This window comes from Empidonax traillii, unplaced genomic scaffold (assembly GCF_003031625.1).
Source record: "Empidonax traillii isolate 1590-97213 ecotype Southwest subspecies unplaced genomic scaffold, ASM303162v1 scaffold1630:size80602, whole genome shotgun sequence".
NCBI lineage: Eukaryota > Metazoa > Chordata > Aves > Passeriformes > Tyrannidae > Empidonax > Empidonax traillii.
Window position 1 is genome coordinate 50,320 of NW_020956823.1, and position 11,013 is coordinate 61,332.

The following is an 11,013-nucleotide window of genomic DNA, read 5'->3' on the forward strand; positions in this document are numbered from 1 at the left end:
TTATTGACTCTGTTGTTGTGGAGGATGGAGATGCATCTCTCTCCTCAACAAGTTCCATATGCTGTCTGCGTCCGTAGGTGGTTTTTTCTCCTACATTCGGGGATCTGTCTATTAACTGATGTAACAGAAAAGCGTTTAGTTGTTCTGTTTGTTTACAAAAGCCCAGCCAAACTTGGCTAATGGTGTAATGGATAGTTAAAAAATATCCTTTTGCCTCATTAGGCAGCCGGGCTGGGGAATGGATTGCCCAAAAACGTGTCCTGGAGGTTTCCGGGCTCTGCCCGCTTTTAAACTCCGGGGAGGTTGGGGTGGATTCCTGGCTGGAGTTCTCCTGAGGGCCCTCCCTCCCAGCTTGGCTCATCCCCCGATCCCGGCAGTGGATCCTGTGAGCAGATGCCAAGCCTTCCTGCGTGTTGAGGGTAGAATTTCAGGTAGATTGTGAATTCCTTATTCTCCCTTCACCCCTCTCCTTATTCCCCATCCCTGTGTGCAGTAAAATCCACAAGGAGATGGGACTTTACCCTCTGCCTCACCTCAGAATCAGCTCCAGTTAGGGCTAATTCTTCATTCAGAGCTGCTGAGCAGCTCAGTGGATCCCACAAATTTCCCTCCCTGATGTGCCATGGGAATATTCTCCCCACATCCTGGTGCCCAAACAGACCACTCGCCGTGTGGCTCCTGCCTCTGTGACCATCACAAACCTGCTGGAATCCTCACCCTCCTCGCTGGAGCTCAACATTCCCGTCCCTTTTCCCTGCATCCCTCTGTACCTTCTTCCCTGGATGCTCCCAGAGCCTGGATGACTCACTGTAAATGCTTCTGTTTCCCTCTCCTCCCAGGGATTCTCCCCCCAACACCTCATTTTCACCGGGGGAGTTTTCCCATTTGTGCTGCTTTCCTGGACAAAGCAGGAGAGTGGTGGTTGCAAATTGGGAATTGAGGATTTAAATTTAAATTTCAACCCTTGACTGGACATGCCCTGGCCTGAGAAAAATCCTTGGATGTCAAAATCAGAAGTGATTTTCTGTCTATAAATGCCCAGATGAATTAGATTTTTCCCCCTAAAACTTGTGGTGGGATTCCAATCTAAAGTTCCCTGCACTGTCTTTCTTCAATAGAAGAGACATTAATTCATAGATGCTTTAAAAGATGCTTGCTTTTCATGTTTTATTAACGAAGAGTATCTTTAATTTATATTTTTTTTTTTAAATCTGGCTGTAAATGGTCTTTTTTGAGATATAAACAATGGCCAAAATGATTAAAGCGGGTTCAGCATTGCGGAGTTCAACCCTAAAATCCAAACAGCAAAATAAACTCCACGCAATAAAATCCCCAGAGATCATTTATATAATGCAGACAAAACCAGGAAACCTGATATTTCGGCCTGAACTCTTCTTAGATGGACGAAATTCTATCAAGGTTAAAGGAGGTAAACGCTGATCAAACCCCCAAGCAGTGGCCCCTGAGTAATTAGAATTATTTCGCCTTTACTCTGAGTCAGAGGCAACCCCTGCACGCCCAGCCGGGCAAGCTTTCAATTGAGAGTTTTGTCTCGGAGATGACTTTAATTTTTGCTTGAATTCCGTCAATCAGAGCATCAGATCTCAGACTGGGAGGGCGAAACGTGGCTGGAGCTGCTCTGACGAGGCGATTTGTCGAGTTCGGCCTCTCTGAGGAGGGCGTAGCTCAAAGGTGCTGAACTTTTCAAACAAAGCCCAAACTCCCCGCTAAGCCCTCTCCCCTCGTTACCTCCAGGAACGCAAATCCTGAATAATTTTGCAGCCCCTTTTGGGTGCCAACATCTTTGTTTAACTCGCACCCCGCGTGATTGCTTTGGGAAATGTACTTGTGAAAGGGAACCGCGGCTCGTGTTGCTGTTGGAGCTTTAAAAGTGCCGCTATTTAACACTTCTCCGGGGGCTGATTTCTCTCTTCGGGATCCGCGCGGGTCCTTCCTTGGAGCTGCAAATATTTCAGAAAATAAAGAGCCAGGGAAGGGCTGAGGTGGCAGGAGTGGAAGAGGGAGGCCGTGGGAAAAAAACCAGCGTGAGGGATGCTGGGGGGTGAGGAATGGTGACAGTTCATTCGTGTTAAGCTACAATTTGTAATAAAACCATATTAAAAAAAATATATATAAAAAGGAGATTGTACTGTAGGGAAAAACCAGTATGGAAATATCCAGGCTGAATGTAACAGTGGGATGTGTCCCTTGGGATTTAGGGAAAATCCTCTGAGGGGAAAGTTTCCAGCAGGGATAGAGACACGTGCTGAGCCTCAACCCACTCTTAATTTGGGGGATGAATATGGAGGGCAGTGCTCAGGGAGTCTTGTGACTTTTAATTTATGGGGTAAATTAAAGAATGAAACCCTACAGATCTCTCAGGGAGGTGACGGAATCACCGTCCCTTGAGGCACCCAAGGAACAGCTGGATGTGGCACTGAGTGCTCTGGTCTGGCTGACAAGGTGGGAACGGGTCACAAGTTGACCCTGGAGGCCTTTTCCAACCTCAGTGATCCCTCCATGTCCTCGTGCTTTGAAAAATCCAGATGAAACATCACCAAGAGATGGGTTTTTAAAACCCTCCCTGCTTGTTATGAAACATGTCACTATTTCTTTTTTTTTCTTCTTTTCTTTTTCCCTTTTTTTTAAAAAAAATTTTTTTTTTTTAGTGGTTATTTTCCTCCCAATTATAGCAGAAGCAAAAAATAGACACATCCTCCAATAATTTGGAATCCGTGGATGCTTTTGGTTCTGCCGCCGTGCACACAATCTAAATGGAGCTCGTTTGCTTTTTTTAGGGACATACAGCTGCAGTTGGGTTTAGATATTCCAAGGCAGTAACCTCTGTAAATGACATTTAAGGAACACGTCTAAAAATGCCTGGGATTTCAGATGGCAGGGGAGCAGATGAAAACGCTGCGTGCGGGGCCAACTGTAAGGCCTGCAACGAGAAACGGGGGGCTCTGGAGCTCGACAGCTGAGGGCAGCTGCTCTCAGATGGCACCACACAGAAAGGTTTCATTATCACCACGAGGAAAAAATCTTGTATCAATTGTAGTTTTTTTGTTTTTTTCTTGAAGAGATTTCAAAGCGAGAGCAACTTCCAGCGGCTCTCATGGAGCTTGGAGTGCCCAGGGAGTTGTGGAGGGAATAATCAATAAAATTGTAGCTTTTTTTTTTTTTTCCCTCTTTGGAGAAACAACAACCCCAACTTTGACACAAACCTTTTTTTTTGTTTTTGATTGTGGTGGGTTTGTTCTGCTTTTCCCAACCTATTCAGGAAGCAGAAGAAACATCTTCAGCCTGGTCTAGTGGAAGAAGTTCCTGCTCGTGGTGGTGGTGGTGGTGGTGGTGGGGTTGGACCTTTAAAGGAGCCCTCTGACTCAAAGCATTCCATGATTCCATGAGCTCCTGGTCCCTGGAAGCCAGGAGGGTTTGTTCCTGCAGCTGTTTCGAGCAGAATTATCCCTGAGCACTTCTTGCCCTGGTTTTGAGGGCTGGGGGAGAATCTTTTCAGAGTTACTCGGTTGGCTCAGTGACAGCCGGGAAACTCCCTCAATCCCGAGGTTATTCCTCGTCAATCTTGTTCTGCTGGCTCCCCCGGTGCCTCTGCATGTGGCCCTGACAGCACGAGGAGATTGGAGAACTGGATTCCCAATTTCCATGTCTTTGTTCTGCAAAGCAAGCCCATCGGAATAGATACTGGGTGAGATACCCAGACCTGCATGCCCGAGCCCTTATAAACAGGAGCAAACGAAAGGAAAAGAGGAATTAAGAGTATTTTTATTTGCATAATTTCCATTAATAAAACATTCTTTTATCCCAAGGAAAAAAAAAAAAAAAGGAGCCTCAGCTACAATTTGAACGGGAGATATTAAAAAAAAAACACCCACCCCTGTTTGTTTGTTGGTTTTTTTTTTCCCTCCCCCCCCTTGCAGTCTGACAGGAAGCAGCAAGTGAGTGCAGAGCAGCAAACTGGGCTCCAGCAAACACATTCCAGCCATTCCTTCCCCCACCACGCTCCTGCCCGGGAGCTGAGGGGAGGCACGGGAAGGGAAAGTGCCAGGGAATCTTCCACCAGGGGATCTTCCATCACTCCAGGGCAGAAAATGAGCAAAGGCACCCGGAGCACTGTCAGTTGTGAGCGCTGTGAGGGTCTGCAAAGCTGGGGATGTTTATCCTCAGCTCCCAGGGGGTCACAGAGCCAGGGAAGAGGGGAAGGTGATCCCCCCAAGCCGTGGGGTTTCACTCCATGGCTACCAGAAGATGGATTGGAATCCGTGGCTGTGCTTCCCACCACACAGAACTCCTGTTCTCATGGATGGGGCCTTGGATTGTCACTTTTTTTTTTTTTTTTTCCTGGGAGTCTGCAAAGACTCAGGTTTGGATAAGTAGCTTTCTCCTGCAGCAGCGTTCTGAGACACCTTCTGGGAGTGTTCCCTGGTTCTGTTCCTGGTGCACACTCCGAGCACAAGGAGGGATGTGCAGATCGGGAATTCCAAACTGTGGCTCCCTCCCTTTCTGTCCCTGATCTGATGAAAAACACAGTTCCCTGATATGGAGAGGAGGAATCCAAGGGCTGCCACAAGGCACCCACTTTCACATCATCTTAAGCAAATCAGTGAAAAGATTATCATGGAATCATGGAATGGTTTGTGTTGGAAGGGACTTTAAAGCCCATCCAGTTCCACCCCCTGCCGTGGGCAGGGACATCTTCCACTAGCCCAGGTTGCTCCAAACCCCATCCAACCTGGCCTGGAACGCTTCCAGGGCTGGGTCACCACCAGCTCCAACAATTACATATCCTTTATGCTAATTGATATTTTTTTTAGTTCCACTGGCCATGGCTCAGTGTAGATATTTGCCTTTTATCGGGGTGGGGGCAGGAGACGTCTGAGACATTTTATTTATAAATAAAACACATTTATTTACCTACTCCTGCTTTCCTCCATCCCACTTTGAAGCTTTCCCTTTTTCTCTGGCAAGAGGGATCCAAGGGATTGACGAGCAATTTCATAATTTCTGCCTTTTAACCCATTTTTAAAGAGTTTAGGCTTCTCCTCAGGAACTCCTTCAGGCTCTGTTTCCCTTCCCAAGCCTCAGGCTCCCCGAGGTGTTGCTCCCTGTCTCAGCTGTCCTGTACCTGAGCACAGGATGCTCTGCTGGGTCACTCCTCCTGTTGGCATCAACGTTTTAATCCATGGCACCATTCCCACAGCTGTCAGTGCTGTCTGCGAGTTTATTCTCAGCGCAGTGTGAAGTTTGAGCCCTGCACAAGGGCAACACTTTTCCCTGAAATTGCTAAGGCATGAGTTTTGTACTCAGTTTTCTTCCTGAGCGTAATAGAACTTGTTAGCAGGTCCTCTTCCACTCCCCACCCCCCTCAAAATCGAGATTGGTGTTCACTGTTCAGTGAATTTGGGGCTGATTTTCTCATGAACTTGCTTTGTTGCAACTCTGCAGAGTTTTTCTGCTCAGACAGTGGCTGCAAAGCATCTCTGAAGGCCAATCATCTAAAACAGAGAGAAATGATTTTTCTTACCACAGAAAGCCTGTGTTGCCCCACAGGCTGATCTAGTTCTGAGGGGCAAAGAGGAATCCTTCTTTATCCCTGAGAAACAAAGCACTTCCTTATGGATCCCTGTGTTCCAACCACAATCTGGTTGCTCTTTCCTCCTGTAAATAGGACGTGGCTCCAGTGATTTATCCAGGGGCGGATGTGCACGTGCACCCCTGTGGGTATCAACACCACATCCAGGAGAATTATCCCCCACACTCACACTGGGGCACCCAGAATGCTTTTGGGAATGGAACCCCGTGTGGGGAATGCTGCTGGAAACTGGGAATTATCTGAAGGGATCATCGGGGATATCAAGGCCTTGTGGCTCCACAGAGACATCAAAAAAGTCTGGTGGAGAAGTTAACCCACTTGAGGAAAATATGGAAATAACTGGCAGCAGAACAAACAGCAAAGCACTGAATAAAGAAGAGGGGAGAGGAAGTGACTGGCAGGGAAGAGCAGATGGGAGCGTTTGTAGGGAAAGTTGGTGGCATCCTGTGAGTTCCCGGGTTTCGAGGCTGTGGTGCAGCAGCAGTTCTGGGCTCCCCTTCCTGTTCTGGTTTCCAGCTCTGTGAATCAGGGCTCAAGTCTTTCTCTCTCTCTCTCTCTCTCTCTCCATCCTTGGAATTTTACTGCACAGGGAGACATTTTTTAGGGAGAAATCCTTCCCTGGGAGGGTGGTTACCCATGGAAGCTGTGGCTGCTCCTGGATCCCTGGAAGTGTCCAAGGCCAGGTTGGATGGGGCTTGGAGCAACCTGGGCTGGTGGAAGGTGTCCCTGCCCGTGGCAGGGGGTGGGATGAGATGATCTGTAAGGTCCCTTCCAACCCAAATCATCCTGGGATTCTGGGATTCTCTGATTCCCTTAAGCTCATTCCCTCCAAACCTCCTGGGATGGTTCCTTGGGCCAGCCATGGACTTGTGCTTGTGGTCTCCAAAATGCCAGATTTTTCTCTTTTTCACTGCAGGGAAGGGAGAAATATTTCACAAACACCTGCATGTTTGAAGCAAAAAAAAAAAAAAAAAAAGGGATTTCTGGTTGTTGATGCAGGAAATTCCAGGAAAAAAAAAACAACGACTGAGGCAGCAGTGAAATTGTTGCACGGGAGAGACACAGGACATTTTCTTTGTCTGAAGGAAGCTGGAGCTGTGCTTTTATGAACTGTGCATCAACCATTACCTGCTCCCAGAAGGGCTCTCCAGCCTGGCTCTCACATGGGCATAAAACATTCCAGGAGCAGAAGGTGGAATCAGTGGGTGTATAAAACCGGTTCTCCCAGGCTGGGATTGACGTGGTGGGGGGGGAAGGATCAGACCGTGGCAGGTTCAGATCTGGGGCGATTGTTTTTTTTATTCCAAGGGACAGTAATTTCACCGAAGTTGCTGTTTCCCCACCAGGCAGGAGTTCTCCGTGTTAAGACATTCCAGCCCCTCTGTAAGGGGATATTCCCAGTGTCCAGAGGGGATGCAGATCCAGGTGCCTGGTGGATACAAACGCTCCGGGCTGGGCAGAGCAGCCGGAGGAACGAGCAGGACAGAACCTGCTTTTCCGATCCCGTTCCTGCCGTGCCTCTCTCCAGAGCTCCCCTGCCCCGCTCCCAGTTGGTCTCCTTGCTAATTCCCAACTTAAATATTTGTTCCTGAGCGGCTGCAGGACTGACGAGTTTCCTGGATCCTTTCCATGCCGTGTTTGGGGCTGACATCACCCTCTCCCTCAGAGCATTCCTGCTCCTCGGGGGCTGACCTCGGACACCACACGGGGTGCTGCCTTCCAGGATTCCAGGAGTCACTGGCTCCTGTTCCTGTTCCTGGAAGGAGCCACACAGGCACAAGACTGCTCTGATTTCAGGGATTCCTGAAATCCTACTCCCAAATCCTACTAAAACCAAACCAACACTTTCTTTTCATTGCTTGCAACTGCACAATTTACATTTATGGCTCACTTCCTTGGGGGGAATAAGTAACCAGTCCTTAAAAGCACAGAAAGGATTGATGCTTTTGCAGGAATAACTTTAAAGCATAAATAGTTGTTGTTGTTGTTGTTTTTTTTTTTTAATTGCTAAATCCTACTCTCCTAGTTCAGGGATAGTAAGGTCAGACAGCAGACACAGATTCCATGGAGAAGTTTGTCAGGTGTTTATTGTGGAACCTGTGATTTCCTCTTGGCCTTTGTGGAGCACAGACCTGTAGAGACTGATGATCAGTAATAGTGAGAGAATCCTCCTCGAGAAGCAGTTGGAGGACAGGGCATTGCACTGGTCGGAATCTGGGCTGGGAATGTTGCTTGCTGAATTTATCTTCAACTTTTCAGTGACTCAGCTTCCCTGTTTTTGAAGCAGAGCTACCAGTAAGGCATTAAAACTGGATGTTATTAATGAGAAATCAAGGAAATCAAGGGAATGAGGTGTTCTCTTGCAGCATTTTCATCTCATGGGCAGAAGCACCAGTTGGAGTTGGAAAGTCGTAAGTTAATTTTGAAGGGAAGGAACTCCTTGATAACTTAAATAAATCAATGTTGCTTCCACTGGCAGAGCCACCTGACAATAGAAGGGTTTAGTCCTGAGGTTCAGAACTGGTTCTGAGGTGTTCCAAACACCCAAATAACTCCTGGTTTACAGCACCAGGACTCTGTTCTTCGGGCTTTAAATTCTTTAGAAATACAGAAGCAGGCAGTAACCCAGCTCACCACTGTTGAAAAGTCACCATGGGCGTGTTTTATGTAAACATGAGGATGTACATGGGCATTTACACACGTGGGAAAACAAGTCCCTGTGGTGAAAGATACTGGGAGGTTTGTGGGAACCCCGAGTTTTGAATTCCAGACTGGGTTTTTGGGGGCTCTCCCTGCTGCAGTAACCGAGCTCCCTCAGCCTTGTACAAACTTCATAATTGCTTCGAGTGATTTACCACCACACACCCATTGTCTGCACCAACTGAGCCCTCCCCCGTGTTTCTGTTTAGCAGGGTGGAGGGATCTGCCCAGGGCTGCGTTTCTGCCTGCCAGACTAAAGACCTGACAGCATTTGTGGTGAAATAATCTGCTCTGTTTGCAGACTGGAGGAGAAATCCTTTCTGTACAGCTGGTGGGTTTTTGTTTTTACAGTCAAAACAGATGCAGTGGGGAGGGAAGCCACTGGGGATGGTTTGCTTTAACCCTGCTGGAGTCATTAGCTGTTGGGTTCTAAACTGTTTGCTGTTTAAACACCCTGATTCCAGGCCAGCTTTCCAAGGAAAAACTCCCATGCTGTTAGAGCTCTGATTAAGTGAAAGCTCACCCAAAACAGCAACAAAAAAACCCCCCACAAAATCCCAACACCCCTCCCCTCCCTCTTCTGCTCCGCGGCCCTCAAAACCTGGAGAAAATTTACCAAGAGCACGTGCACGTTTCTCTGCTAAGCCCTGAATTTGTGGCAGTTAAATGTGCAGAGAATGTGGGGCTTTGTGGCTCTCAGGCACACTCATTCTCGGGGAGGCACTGGCTGTAAATCCAATTTTATAGATTAAAGACTTGCAGCACAATGTAGGCACCTGTCGGTTTATGGGAGCCTAAAAATACCTCCCTGGCTATAATATTTTGGTGTTTTTTTTTCACAAATTGGAGCATGTGTATGTTTTCTGATACCTTTTAGCTATTTTTTTTTTTCTCTCAGTCCTTGTCTGGCACCTCAGCCTGTTGTGCCAGCTCTAATAGGGAATAATGAAGGACATGCTGTCCGCTGGCTGGTTGAGATGCAGAGAGGGTTTGCCATTAGCAGTTCAAAAGAGAATAAATACAATAATAGAATATAATCTAATTAATATAATATCATATCATATCTCCCCATGGTGCAGAAAGAAGCCAAAAGGCAGCCCTGAGGAGGTGACAAGGTGGGCTCTGTCACCTGTGGAGAGCTGGGTGTGATCACAGGGAAAGGACAGATTGTCCTGAGTGGGAAAGATTCGAAGGCTCTGTTTTGTCAGGGACTAAATGAGGAGGAGCCTTCGTGGTGTCAGGGTCACAGGAGCTCTCCCAGGCTGAGGATTTGCTTGTGCCAGTGTGGAAGGATGAACCCTCTGGAATGTGGAACTCAAACTGGCCAAGAACCTCGGTGTGGGGCAGTCCTGGCTTCAGGACGTGTCTGTGGGAGATATCAGGGCCACTCTTGACTCTCTGCTTGAGGATTTGTGTCTTAGAAGTGGTAAATGTTCTGGGATAAGATACTGTGGGGCTCAAGGTGAGCCACTCATCCAATCCCAGAATCACAGGCTCATGGAGTGGTTTGGGTTGGAAGGGACCTTAAAGCCCATCCCATTCCACACCTTCCACCAGCCCAGGGTGCTCCAAATCCAACCTGGCCTTGGACACTTCCAGGGATCCAGGGGCAGCCACAGCTCCTCTGCCCAACCTGTGCCAGGGCCTGCCCACCCTCCCAGCCAAGATTTTCTCCACTCTCTTTCAGAGAAAAACCAAACAAGGACCTTTTGGATCCTTTTGGTCCTTTTCAGGACCAGGTCAAACTTGTGACTGAAACAAATGGAGAAAGAGCTAATTGGAGGTGAGATTCAGGAATCCCAGCACCTCACACCTGAGTCTGATGCCCACAGCAGGATCCCAGCTTTGGGAATCTCTGTTTTCCCTCCCACCTTCCCTTAATGGCACCGAGATTTCCATCCTTTCATTAAATACGGTTGAAACCGGCCCATGGTTCAAAAAAAAAATAAAAATAAAAAAAATATCCCCAATTCTGAACAGGGGCAGAGGCAGATTGGGAGCTGCTGTGTTTACATAAACCTTGTTTTCTTAGGAAAGCAGGCTAAAAAGCCATGGCTGTGTTGATATAACCTCTGCTGGTGCTGGGATGGGGTTGGCTCGTGCTGAAGTGCTGATTCATCTGACAGTGTGTTTAGCTGTGGTGAAGAGAACTGGAGCAGGGTTTGCAGATAACACACAGCTATTAGACAGGGAGATGGGAGGCAAGAAACAGGAAGGAAATCTGAGCTCTTGTAGGTCAATCTTTTGGTTACACTGGCATTAAATCAAGAGCAGGAGGAGAAGAATTGTGCAACAAGAATCTGAGTACTTTTTTTTTTTTAATTTTCTTTTTTTTTTTTCTTTTTCCTGGCTCGCCACTTTCTATTTATGGGAACCCAAAATGACCTGGCTTCCTGAGCTGGAAACAGCACTGCCATGTCCTTGATGACAGTCTGAGTTTTACATTTCAAGCCAGTCTTTGCGACATGTTTAGGAGGACATTTTTTTAGCTGATGCCACAGTTTGAAAGGTGGTGGGACCTGGGACTGCATCCTGGGACACAGGAAACACCAGGAGATGGTAATAAAGTCAGAGAATCCCAGAGTGGTTTGGGTTGGAAAGGGCATTGAATATTATCCTGTTCCACCCCCTGCCACGGGCAGGGACACCTCCCACCAGCCCAGGCTGCTCCAACCTGGCCTTGGACACTTCCAGGGATCCAG

The 11,013-nt window shown here is 47.6% G+C and overlaps 1 long non-coding RNA gene across 1 annotated transcript in view; it reads left to right on the forward strand.

The window, feature by feature from the left end:
• Positions 1 to 11,013, forward strand: part of LOC114070624 — a 75,845-nt gene that overhangs the window by 46,905 nt on the left and 17,927 nt on the right. Inside the window, exon 2 of the long non-coding RNA XR_003573946.1 lies at positions 8,524 to 8,642. This is a non-coding gene — a long non-coding RNA (uncharacterized LOC114070624). The remainder of the gene's footprint in view (positions 1 to 8,523; positions 8,643 to 11,013) is intronic.